Raw genomic sequence first — 14,757 nt, 5'->3', positions numbered from 1 at the left:
ATGTCCCCTGTTTTAAAACAGAGGTACAGGCTTGCATGCAGAGAAGAGATTGGGCCATCAAACAAAGAATAGCCAGTACTTTTCCCTTCTTTTTTTTCTTTTTTTGAGAAATGTTATGGGTACAAATTTTTTTACTGAGAGATGAATATTAAGAAGATATAAAAGTTTATTCATTAGTACCCGTAGCATTTCTTTTGATTAATTGTTTTGATATTTTTCAATAAATAAGCTCCACATTATCTTCATACCCATCTCTTGGTAGAAGATTTGGTATTTCTAGCATTTCTCTTTTCTTTGCTTCCAGCACTTCCAACGACATAACAACCCATGAGTTTAGCAAATTGGCCAACGACCTGACCAACCGCGCCAAATGCTGATAAGATAAACACATATTCTCCTTTCTTTGGAGAACAAAGTTCTTAGAACCCCGCGTAAGCGGTCATACCAGGCATACCTGTGCGCAAACAACAACATCCACCAACTTATATGGAGTATTCAAGTTTCCAACATCTCATGACAAGACAAAGCAACATAAGAAAGGCATATATATTATGTCTGTGTTTCTGACCGGAAATATCTACAAAAATAATAGGAAACTTCTCGGCTGACTTGATGATTGCAGTTATCTTAGTGGCATATACACAAACAAAAAGGAAAAAAGAAATAGGACAAACAATCAATTTCATATATAAGCAGTCATTGATGTTCACAAGTTGCTAACTCAAATACGACTCCTCCAAATCTGAACTGGTCATAACTATATACGCATACAAGTTTAACTCTCAACCTCTAGGATCTATGTTTGAAGTTTGAATTGACTTGTTCAAAGCATCATGCGCATTAAACTAGAAATATCACTATGATATATATCTCTGTTTCCAATCATGTATTTAATATTTTTTTAGGATGAATGTGCAATTTTATAGAAGTAAATTGAATGTTTACAATACTCCAGAACCAGAAATCTGGAACTCAACTACAATCTGCAGCATACAACGGACCCCAAATAATGTCTACTTTTCCTCTTTCATTTGTCATATTTCATGATGTTGTCCGACACTTGTCCATATACTCCATACTCCCATTCACACCTAATTCTATTCCCAAGACTCCAAGATGTCATCTCCACCGTCCATTTGTTTACCCTAATAAAAAACAAAATATTATTCATCTTCTTCTCCGGCTATTTTCTCCTTCTCTACAAAAAAAGTCTCAAATGTTAAAACTTCTTCCTCAACTATCTCGGCAAAATGGGCGGACAACAACAATATTTCTACTGAAATCCATTTCAACTTACTAACCGACATCTTAACCAACTTATCGGTTACGGTCGGTGATGAAACAAAAGTTTGGCGGAAGAAGTTGGTAAATTTACCGACTTTACCGACTCTGGGGCAAAACAAAAAATTTTCTTCCGAGTCTGACTGACGCTTACCCCTAATGAATATATTCAAGATTATTAGTAATGAAAAAATTATGCAATGATTTCAATATATGAAAATTTGTCCATAAAAAATAAATAAATAAACGTTGGACATGACAAAAATAACTTGCGACTTACATATTTATACAATAATTAAGTTTTATTAAATTTTTAATATATTTAGTTAGTATATTCTTTAATATTTTTAACCAATTTTTTTTTTTTAAACTCCCCAAGATTCTTACTTTTTATATTATATCAATCACTTTTGATTAGTTTTATTATTATTTAGACAAAAAATCAAGTACAAAACAAAACTTTTTCAACTTGAATACATGCCCATTGCCAAAGGCCATTTAGTCATGAAGAATAAGTTTTATTTTTTTATTTTTTTTTTAATTTTTTGTGAGACAAGTGATGAAACAAGTTGCCAAAGGCCGTAAAACAAGTTATGAAGAATAAGTTAACTACGAAGATTACTGGAGAGGGTGGCTGCCCACGTACTGATGAGCGCGGCCTGATAATAGTTATGACGGACTTTCCAAGTGGATCGTCACCGCTGATCTCACGGCCCAATTATATCCTCAGTGACATATAATGTGATAACCAACCAAAGCAATGACACAAGCAATGAGATCCGTTTACTACAAAATCCCACCTCTTCTCCCACACCTTCCCATCGAAACACAGGGAAAGAAAGAGAAGGAGTACTGTTAGCTTAGCAATGGCGAGCGTTGATGGAGAGAAAGTAGTGAGCAACAAGCAGGTGATATTAAGGGATTATGTCAGTGGTTTTCCAAAGGAATCGGGCATGTACGTCACCACTGGTACCATTAAATTGAAGGTCACCGAAGGTTCCAATGCTGTTCTGGTGAAAAACCTCTATTTATCCTGCGATCCCTACATGCGTGGCCTCATGGGGCCAACCATGTCCACTAAGGCCACCTACTTTGCCCCCTTCAAGCCCGGTTCGGTCAGTGGATTCTCTGACCCGTTATTTTGATTTTCTTTTGAAGTTCTATGATTATATACAATTGCAATATTTAAAAACTTGATTATTTATTTATTTTTCTGGATAATGTTTGTGTCAAGGCAGAATTTATGAGCTTGATTTTGAAACTTGGCAGCCCATTGCTGGACATGGAGTGGCTAAAGTTTTGGATTCTGCGCATCCAAACTTCAAGAAAGGAGACTTGGTTTGGGGAGTAACCGGATGGGAAGAATTCAGTCTCATTACGGAAACTGATTTTCTGTTTAAAATTGAACACACAGACGTGCCTCTCTCCTACTACACTGGAATTCTTGGTAACCTTAGTTCTTCTGGCTCTGTTTTGTCCTTATTTGACTGTCTTAAAACAGGAGATATGTTGGAATGCTTAGAAGCTCATTTGGTATATAAATATAATATATTGATTATCTGTAGGTATGCCTGGTATGACTGCCTATGCTGGTTTCTATGAAGTTTGTTCTCCTAAGAAGGGAGAATATGTCTTCATTTCAGCAGATTTTGGTGCAGTTGGTCAGCTTGTTGGACAATTTGCAAAATTGTTGGGCTGTTTTGTTGTTGGAAGTGCTGGAAGTAAAGAGAAGGTACCTTTCTATTGGGATATATACTTTTCTCTTATCTCCCTCTTCTTTATTGAGAAATGGTAGGAGTCAATAAATTCTCCATATTTGGCTCATTTTCACTTAGAGCATTTCCAGAAGACTCTCTATAAGGAAGTTTGTTCCCTATGTGTAGGAAATATATCCAAAAAATCGCAAAAAAGTCCCCCAGCAAACTCCCTATGTGCTTCCTTAAACTATCAAATGCTACAATGGAACCCAATGTAGCGATCCTAATGAATTATTTAATCCTAAAAACACTCTCTCCTCTCACGGCTATCTATGCACGCAAACCTAGCTTGTTCTTCATCTTCGACGTCTTGCTTCCTCTTCTTTGTTCAAGCACACTTTAGCACTACTATTCCATGAGCTAGAAGTTCATGGATGAGCATTAGAAGTCACTGAAGAGTACTCAGGCGGCGGCCTCAAACTCATGCTCGTTCGTGTCGAGTTAGTTGCCAACTGGAGGATCTCTAGTCGTGGAGTGCTTGCTTTGGATTGATGGTTGATTAGCTTGGGATGGCTTTCGATTAGAATCATAATATGGGTTTCTTTGATTTTTGATGGGAAATTTTGGTTATCATGGTGATTTGGTTTGCTTAGGGTGTTCTGAAATGTTGAGATGGGTCCTTTGATTTACTAGGTTGAGATGGGTCCTTTGATTTTGCAGCAAGGGCAAAGGACCAGCAGAAAGAAGAAGATAGAAAAATTTTGCAGCAAGGACTGGCTTTCTGCCGACAAAAAGATGACCGACAAAAAAATTTTCCTTTCCAGCAAGGGCAAAAAACCCAAAGTAGAGGGAAGAAGAAAATATGAGGGAGAGAGAGAAAGTTTGTTTAATAAACTAAAAGAATAAAATAAAAAAGTAAAATAATATATATATATATATTTTAATGATGTAGGGAATGATTAAGAGAATCTATTGGGTTGTATATTGACTTAGGAAAGTATAAAGTAGTTTGGATTCTTAAGTTTAGGGAAAATGACAGGGAAGCTACTGGGAATGTTCTGCCAATCAATTATTGGATTTGTAGACTTATATAGAACTACATAAGTCAATGGTCGACCCCACAAATCTAATAGTTAATTGTAAGGAAATATAAGCCAAATATAATGAACTTATTGACCCCTAGCATTTATCTCCTTTATTTGATGGCTTTTGTTAGAATATACGGAAAATATAATATGTGACAATGTTCAAGCTTAGGCTGCAGGTTGATATTTTCATTGACTACTGCTGTAATATTTTCTAGAAAATTCTAATAGAAAATAGATTTCAAGGAACTTTAGCAATTCCTAATTCTTATACTTGTGTCATATATATATATATATATATATATACTCATATATATAAGGGTGTATATGCGAGCGGATATTAAATGCCCGCATACACTATCCGCACATTCGAATACAATTAGCAAAAGTCACTATCCACATATTTAGATGTAGATAGTGGTTTTAGGATATTGAAATGTGGTTAATTAATAACAGCATTCACATACTTTTATATATAATATAGTTTATATTTTTTATATATATTATATTTAATAAATTAACCAAAACGATATCGTTTTTTATTAGGTATATGTTATGTTTACATTCTTTTAGGGTTTTTTCTTCAGAATGCACTCATTCATTTGAGCAAAAAGGAAAAATTAATGTGAACTCAACATATTTTAAGAACATTAGGGCTTAAAAAAAAACATATAACAAGTCCAAATTAAAACTCTAAAAACCAGCTCAAATTATTTTTAAAATCGTTTAAAATAAGTCGTAATAGAGACTCTGATGTAGATTGGAATTCAAGGCTTATCTTATTTTATCTTATCTTTTAGTCTTTTATTAGGTTTCTTTATTAGTCGTTTATTATATCTTATCTTTCAGTCTTTATTTGAATTAGGTTTCTTTGTTAGTCTTTTATTTGGTTTAGTTGTCTTTCGTAGACTTCTAAATTAACTTTATTTCATTGTTATTTTAGGGCTAGGAGTCTTGGGCTATAAATATATGCTTATAGCCTTTAACAATTCAGTTTATGATTATTATTGAGTTTGTTTAATAAGAATTACTCAGAGTTGAGTTTCTTTGTGTTTTCCCTTAAACCATAGATAGAATCTATAGTTTTTAAGAAGATTTCTTAGATTCTTGTGATAGTCTCACAGTCTTAGAAATATTTACCCCTTCAACTTGATGTTTTCTTGTTCACTACAATCCTACGCTGCATCAGTTGGTATCAAAGCTCCAGTTTTCTTTCCATGGCATCGCCAAACACAAGAAGAAGGGGCAACCGCTTTGCACATCTGGAGGACGTGTATGAACGTAAGGAAGCAGTCGGTGAAACACGTACGGAGGAGCAATGGCAACGCATGGTGGATGAGGTGGAGATGCTGCAGAAAATATTAAAGGCGAATCAAGCGGCGATTCGTTGGCAACGCATGGTGGATGAGCTGGAACTACTACAGAAAGAAATAGAGATCTTCACAACTCGAGTTGACAACCGGGGTAGCCCTAAAGTTTGTCACCATCGAATGAATCAACGCTTTGTGGATGAGGATAATGTGGTTGTCGGTCATAGGGCGTATTCTGAAAAACGGAGAGCACGATTTGAGACGGAGATGCCGCGACAAGCCAACTTGACCATTATTCGTGAGCCTCAAATCTATCAACCAAATCCATATTCTGTGGAAGAGGAAAAAGAATCTGTGGATGAAGAGTTTGAGGAGTCCAAATTCATTGATGAAGAGTTTAGACATGAAGATGTTGTAGATCCTTCGCAAGGATTTGTGGATTGGGATTCCCCACCAACCTATGATGACGATGTCAATGAGGAAGAACCGAGTGAAGGACCTTTGGCATCCGACCTAGAGGACGACCACGAAGAGGATGGATTTTCTCCCATGCTTGACGGCCTCTACCCCGAAGAAGATGACCAAGAGGAAGAGTACAAAGAAGATGGTTTTTATCCCATGTTTGGCGGCCTCTACCCCGAAGATGATCAATTGGAAGAGGAAGAGCCCACGAGTGACATCGACAATTATGAAGAGGTTGATAAAGTCTTTTCAGGAGAAGTGCCTAATTATAATGATGAAGAGGGTTATGTTGATTTTCTTGGTGTTGAAAATATTTTAAATTCTCCTAACAACAATTGTGAAGAGTTCTATGTGGATGAAGAGAATTATATGTTCACAAGGGAAACAACGGTTGACTCGTCCTTGAGTATCTTCATGGCACGTGAAAGGGAGAAGGAACGAGAAAAGAACGGCAAATCTGAAGTATTGCCAAGTGGTGTGTGGGGCTTTCATGACAACCATCAAAGTATTTCGATGATGAGAAGTGTCACGTTTATTTTGGGGTGTTGCCTTGTTGTGATCTTAAGGAACGGAGAATGGAACGAGTTAACAGGGCACCCGAAGGACCGTGGAAAAGACAGTCCGAATTCGGGGGCGAATTCTCTCCAACCTCGGGAGGATGATGTAGATTGGAATTCAAGGCTTATCTTATTTTATCTTATCTTTTAGTCTTTTATTAGGTTTCTTTATTAGTCGTTTATTATATCTTATCTTTCAGTCTTTATTTGAATTAGGTTTCTTTGTTAGTCTTTTATTTGGTTTAGTTGTCTTTCGTAGACTTCTAAATTAACTTTATTTCATTGTTATTTTAGGGCTAGGAGTCTTGGGCTATAAATATATGCTTATAGCCTTTAACAATTCAGTTTATGATTATTATTGAGTTTGTTTAATAAGAATTACTCAGAGTTGAGTTTCTTTGTGTTTTCCCTTAAACCATAGATAGAATCTATAGTTTTTAAGAAGATTTCTTAGATTCTTGTGATAGTCTCACAGTCTTAGAAATATTTACCCCTTCAACTTGATGTTTTCTTGTTCACTACAATCCTACGCTGCATCAGACTCAATAAAGGCCCAAGAGATTAAAATAGGCCTATTATCTAAAATACGGATAGCGGATAAAAACCACAATAAGTACGTACGCATATGTAGTTAGTAAAAACATGATGCATGGGGATACATATATCTAAAAGTGATATCCATATTTTGCAAATGCGGCTGAAGATATTGCAAATAACTGTATCCGCGTCCACGTCTACATCCCTAGCATGTTGTATGGTTTTGCTTTTATTAAATTTGGCTGCCACATGTCCTTAATTCTCTCTAAAAGTTTAGAGAATGATGTATCTTCTTTCCCCACCCCACCCGAAAAAAAATAATAAATAAATCTTTCTTTTTCTTTTATAATTTTGGAGCGGGGTTAGTGGGATAAATGTACCATTCACTAAAAACTCTTGTTTTGTGTTTTATTTCCTCCTTCTTCTTCTTTTTTTCTATAAATAAACTCATATTTCTTCTGTTAAAAACTAGGTTGATCTTTTGAAGAATAAATTTGGTTTTGACGAAGCTTTCAACTATATATAAGGAAGAGCCTGACTTGGATGCAGCTTTGAAAAGGTTCGTTTTAATTAAATTTGCTTTAAAGCTTGAGTATTTACAAGTTCCTTTATAGAATAAGTTGTTTGATTTGAGGTTGGAGTAATAATATTAACAAAGTACTGGATGGGGCCATTACTTGACTCTTATATATATTATCAAAGTTTGTGGGAATATTGATTTGATCTTTGAAACACACATTATTGGCTCCTAATGACCACAGGTATTTCCCAGAAGGCATTGACATTTACTTTGAGAATGATGGGGGTAAAACACTTGATGCAGTGCTCCTAAACATGAGAACCCATGGCCGCATTTCTGTATGTGGAATGATCTCACAGTACAATCTTGATGACCCTGAAGGTGTGAAAAATTTGATGCATCTCCTCTACAAGCGAGTCTATATGCAAGGAATTGCATTTTTTGATTACTATCACTGATGTGGTATTTTTGTGACCAAAAATATCAATTATAAAAATAATCACTCGCAATAGGACGAATCTTTGTAGGATACGGCTATAGAGAGGGTGTCAAACCTCAAGGACTGCAGGGGTTTTATTATCAAAATTTAAAAAATTAAAATTAACTTAATTAAGAAGAGATTTGTTTTGATTTTCTTTAAAACTAAAGTGCATGAAAATAAAAGAGATTTAAAATAAGAGAGAGAGTGTAGGGTATTGACTTCACCTCTATCCGCACAACAATGGTTAATCATAATTAATCCTAGAAATTCATTCTATGCATGTTATAAATAAACAAGAAACTACCTTATTAAAGAATAAGCATAATCTATCTTCGGTTGGCACGGATCGTCCACCTAACCACTAAGATGCGGTACGACCCGTCTTCCCTAGGTATAAATTATCAAATTCTTTAATAGGATACATATAATCAATGAATAAGTGTAACCCATCTTCGGTTGGCACAGACTGTCTACCTAAATTATACTAAACTAGGGTGTAGTACAATCCGTCTTCCCTAGGCATGGCCTATCAAATCCTATTAAGCATATGTCAATTAAACTCATTGTATAACCATCATTCTCATAATCACAGAAAACAAGAATGATTTGATATCAATAAAAGTAAAATACTTTCTAAGACAAGAGAAGAATTTCACAAATATCGATTTTGGAATTTAAGAACAATTGCATTTAATAATTAAGAACATAATCAAAAGGTAGCAATTCTCATAGTTATACAATCAACATGCATAAATTGAAAATCTAGAAATTAAATACAATCAAACCATTGTGCTTGGATAGGGTTACATCAACACCCCACGAAGGGGTTTAGCCGCTCATGATCTCCTAAGCTCCAAAGACAATTTACTGAATTTTGCTCTAAGAGGCGGTGTGTCTTTTCTCAATGCTTAGAGGCCTATTTATAGGGCTTAGGAGAGTCCTAGAAGCACTAGTAATCCTATAAATTTCGGAGATTTAAGTCCAAGTCCAATTAGGATAAAGAAAACCTAAGTCCAAATCGGAATAGGATTCGCCCAGAATTGCGTTCCTATCTTGCGGGGCGATTTTGGCAATGCGACGCTCTGAATTAAGAAAATACTATTTCACAATGATTTGTATAAATTTGAGTTAGCTTTCCAGTGCCGCTTAAATCACCTCAATCGGATATTTGAACTGAAAGTTATGGCCAAAATACCGAGACGTATGCAGAATCCAAAATTGAATCCAATCCGATTTTGACTCCAATTTGAGAAATTCCGAATTAATCCCTTCCTTTATTTGATTAAACTTAACCACAACATATAAGTCCTCTGTTATGATTGGCTACGCTTAATCATCTCAACGTGTGCTTTTAAGCCCAAAATCAATGGAATTAATTGCATCTTTATTTATAACCTGAAAACACAAAAACAAAACAAAAATCAAACAAATAACAATGCTAAGGAATTAACATATGCAAATTAAGGGGCTTGAATGTGCAACATTCGGCGCTTATCAATCACCTCTATCCCAAGTTCTTAGACACTGTGCTGCCTTACATCAAAGAAGAGAAGATAGTGTATGTGGAAGACATAGCTGAAGGCCTTGAGAGTGGCCCGGGCGCTCTCATTGGACTTTTCAATAGTCGCAATGTTGGAAAACAACTCGTTGTAGTTGCTCGTGAATAGTTTTTAGCCTGTCTTTTGCACATGTTCATGTTGTTGTTTGTTACTGTCCAACTTAATTGGCAACACAGTTTATTTTGGCAAAATAAAGTATACTCATTTGGGAAGAATAAAATTGTTTACCTTCATGTATTCTCTATTTAGGGAAAAACAATAAAGAGTATTTTCTCCAAATAATGTAATCTTATTTATTAGGTAGTATGTTTCCTTCTACACATAGAAAATGAATATGTAAGGTTTTTTAATTGGTATGCATCAATCACACTAAAACCAAGTGTAAACAAGTAAATAGGATGTGTACAAAATGATCAAGAATAACAAAAACACAAGTAAGAGACAAGTATTTGCGTGGTTCAGCATTAACAATCCGACAAGGATCTCAACTTTTGTAATCTTACACTCTCAAAATGCATTTAAAAACCTAAACACCATGGAAGCACCTCGAACATCTTAAATCAATTATATGTAGCCCAGATACATGTTACTTCATGCAATCCAGCAAATTGATAATAAAAAAACCAAGCAGACTAGTCAGAGTAAAACTACAATACATTTTGATCTATCTTAATGCCAGACTAAGGAAATCTTAGTAGCGTTAGAAAGCTAATTCAAATAACTATAATTTGTTCTTTGCGAAAACATTTTAGTTTCAATGTTTACTCGGTCAAAAAGGGTTGTCAACAGAATGACAAAAATCTCATGTACAGATCTTGCTTGAACAAGATTGCGATAGGATTTTCACGTACTCAACCCTATCTCAAGCAAGATCGTGACTAATTGTGGGAGAGAAACGTCGCTAAACACTTGCGAGACATTCGTTCAAGCAAGACTCTGATTATTTTAATAAAGGCTACTTTTAAAATATTTTTCCAGGGTTGCGTCCCTAATTTCTATTTAAGCATAATAAGGGTACGTAGCTTGTGTAATTGTAATACTCCATACATAAATTAAGGTTAAGTACCCTCTAATAATGATTTAAGAATGATAATGTTGGTTCTCATTTGGTATAGTGTGAGGCCTTGGACTTTTTAAAGATTTTCCTTTTATATTGAACGTTCGAAGTGGGATAAGGGAACATTATGCTTGAACTCGAGCTCGATATTGAACTCGAGCTCGAGTTCGAGTCGAGTTAAACCAAGTGGGTATCAAGCGGGTTGTCAAACGGATTGATTTATTTACAGCCCTATTTATGACAAGCTGAATCAAATTTTTGGGTTACCAATTGATACCTCCCCTATTTATGCTTGTTTTGTTTGTGTTTACCATAAACAAGCAAATTCAGAAGTTTTGGACTTAAAAAGAGCAATTTTGGATTTTGGAAGGCTCTAGTAGAGCGATGGATCGCAAGGGAGCAGCGATCGAGCGCACTACAGGCGAGGATGGCACATCACAAGGCAACCACGATCCAGCGCAAGCACAAGAAGGATCAATCATAGACCTGCGATCGATCGTACACGGGCTGCGATCTAGCGCACCCGTGCGTGATGGCCAAGACAGCCGCCAGCCTTAATAAGGAAAGAGCAACTTTTAGGGTTTTGTAGCTTAGTGTGAACTAGGGCTCAAACCCTACGATTTTTAGGGTTTCTAGAGTATTCCTAAAAGCCTATAAATAGACTCTTAAGCCTCTAGAATAGACACTTTCCAAGGAGAAGAATTGGAGTTCTTCAAGTTCAAGTTTCGAGTTTATTCTTTTTATTTCTTTTATTTTATTTTATGAAGATGTTCAACATCAACTTCATGTGTAACTAATTTATTTAGTAGGGCTAGATTGAAGCCCTAATTATGTTTAGTTGATATTCAATATTGGCGCCCTTGTGATGATCTTGTTGTGATATCTAAATTGATTAATTCCTGTTTTTATAAATTTCTTATATGTGTGTGCCTGATCAACATGTGCATGTGGTATGGACTAGTTAATTAAATCAATTTGGATGACCGAGTACTGGGTTTAACATAAGTAACAAAAGTAATCCACACTGGGTTCTTGGGTTAATCAACTTGGGGAACTAGGAGTTTACGCCCATGCTTAGGCTTCATGTGTTTGTCGATTTCCATAGAATATATGTTTTCCTAAAAAACAACTTAGTATACACCCATGCTAAATCCTTTAGGAAAGAAAAGAGTTAGAGTATACACTCATGCCTAACTCGTTGCTTAGGAAAATCTAGAGTTTAAGGAGTATACAACCATGCCCTTAGGTTGACAAACATTAGATATACATAACATGATCAAAACATTGGCATATTGACATATTATCTAAATATAATTAGTGGTGGATATCAAAACCCTACCTTTTTATCATTATCAACTCAAATCCAATCTTTTGTTTTATTTTACTTTGCGAATTTTTTTTAGACAAAATTCAGCAATCCTCGTGGGAATGACCCCGTATTTGCACACTATACTACTGTGTTGACCTCGTGCACTTGCGAGTAAAACATCCAATTATTTGCCTATTAATTTAAGTAGATAATTGAGACAACAAGTTTTTGGCACCGTTGCCAGGGATTGCGGCGAATTTTGTTTAAAATTATTTTCTTTTAGTTGTGTTATTTTTCAATTTTCAATCTTGTATTATATCAAAAATATTTTATATTGATTCTTAACTTTTTCTGTTTTCTGTTTCAGGTTTGTAGACTAGCATTCTGTGCTTGCGATCAAATGTCAGTTGAGTGCGATCGAGCACACCAACCTGCGATCGAGCGCAGTTCCAGGGAGCATCCGGACCAGCAGCACTGAAGCTGCTTTGACTGAAGAAGCAATTCAATTGATGCAAGGTCGTCGATTACAAAATCCAACCATCATTCCACTTGATCCTGAAATTGAGCGTACAATTCGACAAAGACCTAAAGACAAAGAAGAAGAGGAAGAAATTGAGATGGAAGATTTGCAAGAGAATCCACCAATAGTGCCAAGACCACTAGAGGCAACTCAACCACCGGTGCGGAGACCGATGAAGCAGGCATTCGTTCCAGCAAACCTCCATCAACCCTCATGCATAGCATATCAACTGGAGGTGGAAGGCAGCTATTATATTTCTCCTCAAATCCTCAATGCATTGACTCACTTCAGGGGCACAGCTACCGAGGATCCCAACTTGCATCTTAAAGAGTTCTTTGATCTATGCAAGTTGCAGCACGTCCAAGGCCTAACTCCAGAGACTCAAGTTAGTTCTCTTTCCTCTCTCTTTGAAAGATAATGCTAAACTGTGGTATAATTCTTTGCCTGCAAATTCTATCCATACTTGGGAAGAATTAGCCACCAAGTTTCTGAAGAAGTTTTTTCCAGCCCAAAAGACAAGACAACTTAAAAAGGAACTTCAAATGTTCCAACAAAGAGATGGAGATCTTTTCTTTGAGGCATGGGATCACTTCAATTCATTGCTTCTAAAGTGCCCACATCACAACATCCCTCAAGATGATCAGGTACAAATTTTCTATGAAGGTTTAGATGATACTAACAAAGGGATGGTTGATTCAACTTGTGGAGGAGCACTTATGGAAAAAAGTAGTGAGGAAGCAATAGAGCTTTTTGAAACATTAAGTGAGCATTCCCAACAATTCTGCTCTAGAGGAAGGCGAGGATTAAAGTGCAAAGGCATGTATGAAGTGAGCTTCAACGGGGGATTTCCAAATCAGATGGCTGCTGTGGAAAAGAAGTTAGACATGATTGTCAAGGCCATGACTGCTCAGAAAATCCCACCTCTACAACAGGACACATCCATCCAGGTACGTGCTATTTGTTCCCATTTAGATCACACCACTGAGACGTGTCCTTTATCTCCATTTGCAGAGCAAGAAGAGGTGAATTATGTGGGACAAAACAATTACCCCCACAAGAACAATCTGTACTCCAACACCTACAATCCAGGATGGCGCAACCATTCCAATTTTTCTTGGAGTAACAATCAAGGACAGCAGAATGGGCCCCAACAAGTAAGCCAACCAACTTAAGAGTGAGAGTTAAACCAACTGGAGAATATGATACACAACCTGGTGACTTCACAACAGCAATTTACGTCTGATCAAAGGCAATTCAATACAAAGATCGATCAAGCCATTCAAAGACTGGAAGTGCAAATGGGGCAGATGGCAAAGGAGCTGAGTGAAAGGAAGCATGGAGAATTTCCAGCCCAAACAATACCTAATTCAGGGAGTCACCAGCAGCTGAAAGTAGTCACAGTTCTCAGGAATGGGAAGGTCATTAAAACTGAAGAGCCACCACAAGCATCTCCAAACAAAGCATCAACTTCTAAGGTAAACAAAATGGAGAAGGTAAATGTACCACCCTTCCCTCAAAGGTTAGTCGAACCAAAGAAAGAAACGCAACTTATGGATATCATTGAGACTTTAAGGAAAGTAGAAATCAATATTCCCTTGTTAGATACAATTAAACAGATTCCTTCTTATGCTAAATTTTTAAAGGATTGTTGCGCTAACAAAAGGAGGTTTTAGGAGCATGAGACAATAGCCTTAATGGAAGAGGTAAGTGTAGTCTAGTTGAGAAAATTACCACCAAAGCTAACAGATCTGGGTAGTTTTACCATTCCTTGCAGGATAGGAGACCATCTTTTTGAGCATGCATTGCTGGATCTGGGAGCAGGGGTCAATTTGCTGCCTTACATGGTATATGAAAAGTTGGGTTTGTGGGAGCTTCAACCAACCTCTGTCACCTTGCAAATAGTAGACAGAAGCATCAAAAGACCAAGAGGTATACTTGAGGATGTGTTGGTAAAGGTTGGTACATTTATTTTATCTGCTGATTTCATTATGTTAGATGTGGAAGAATCTCTAATGCCATCACCCTTGCCTATCATCTTAGGAAGACCCTTTATAAGAACTGCTGATACTACAATATGTGTGAAAAAGGGTACTGTAAGTATGAAGGTAAATGGTGAGACAATAAAGTTCAAAATATTTGATGCAATGAAATTACCTCATGATGATTTAGAGTGTCTTGATGTTTGTATGATCCAAAGTGTTAAGGAGCCAGTTTTGCAGGGACGACATAAAGATCCATTGGAGGCCACCCTCACCCATAGTTTCACATGGCAAGACATTGAGCCAGAACCTGAAGATGTTACTGATGACATCATTGAAACCGTGCACCTCTTTAAGACCTCTCCAAAATATTCAAGTAAGTACACTCCTCCCATTGAGACTC

General features: G+C 36.4%; 2 pseudogenes; one reads left to right on the top strand and one right to left on the bottom strand.

The window, feature by feature from the left end:
- LOC132177350 (2-alkenal reductase (NADP(+)-dependent)-like) overlaps positions 1-14,757 on the bottom strand; it is a 29,672-nt pseudogene that overhangs the window by 827 nt on the left and 14,088 nt on the right.
- On the top strand, positions 2,148-9,597 carry LOC132177349 (2-alkenal reductase (NADP(+)-dependent)-like; annotated as a pseudogene).

Source organism: Corylus avellana, chromosome ca4 (genome assembly GCF_901000735.1).
Source record: "Corylus avellana chromosome ca4, CavTom2PMs-1.0".
Lineage (NCBI taxonomy): Eukaryota > Viridiplantae > Streptophyta > Magnoliopsida > Fagales > Betulaceae > Corylus > Corylus avellana.
The sequence above is the reverse complement of the archived record's forward strand: the minus strand, read 5'-3'. Positions and strand labels throughout refer to the sequence as shown.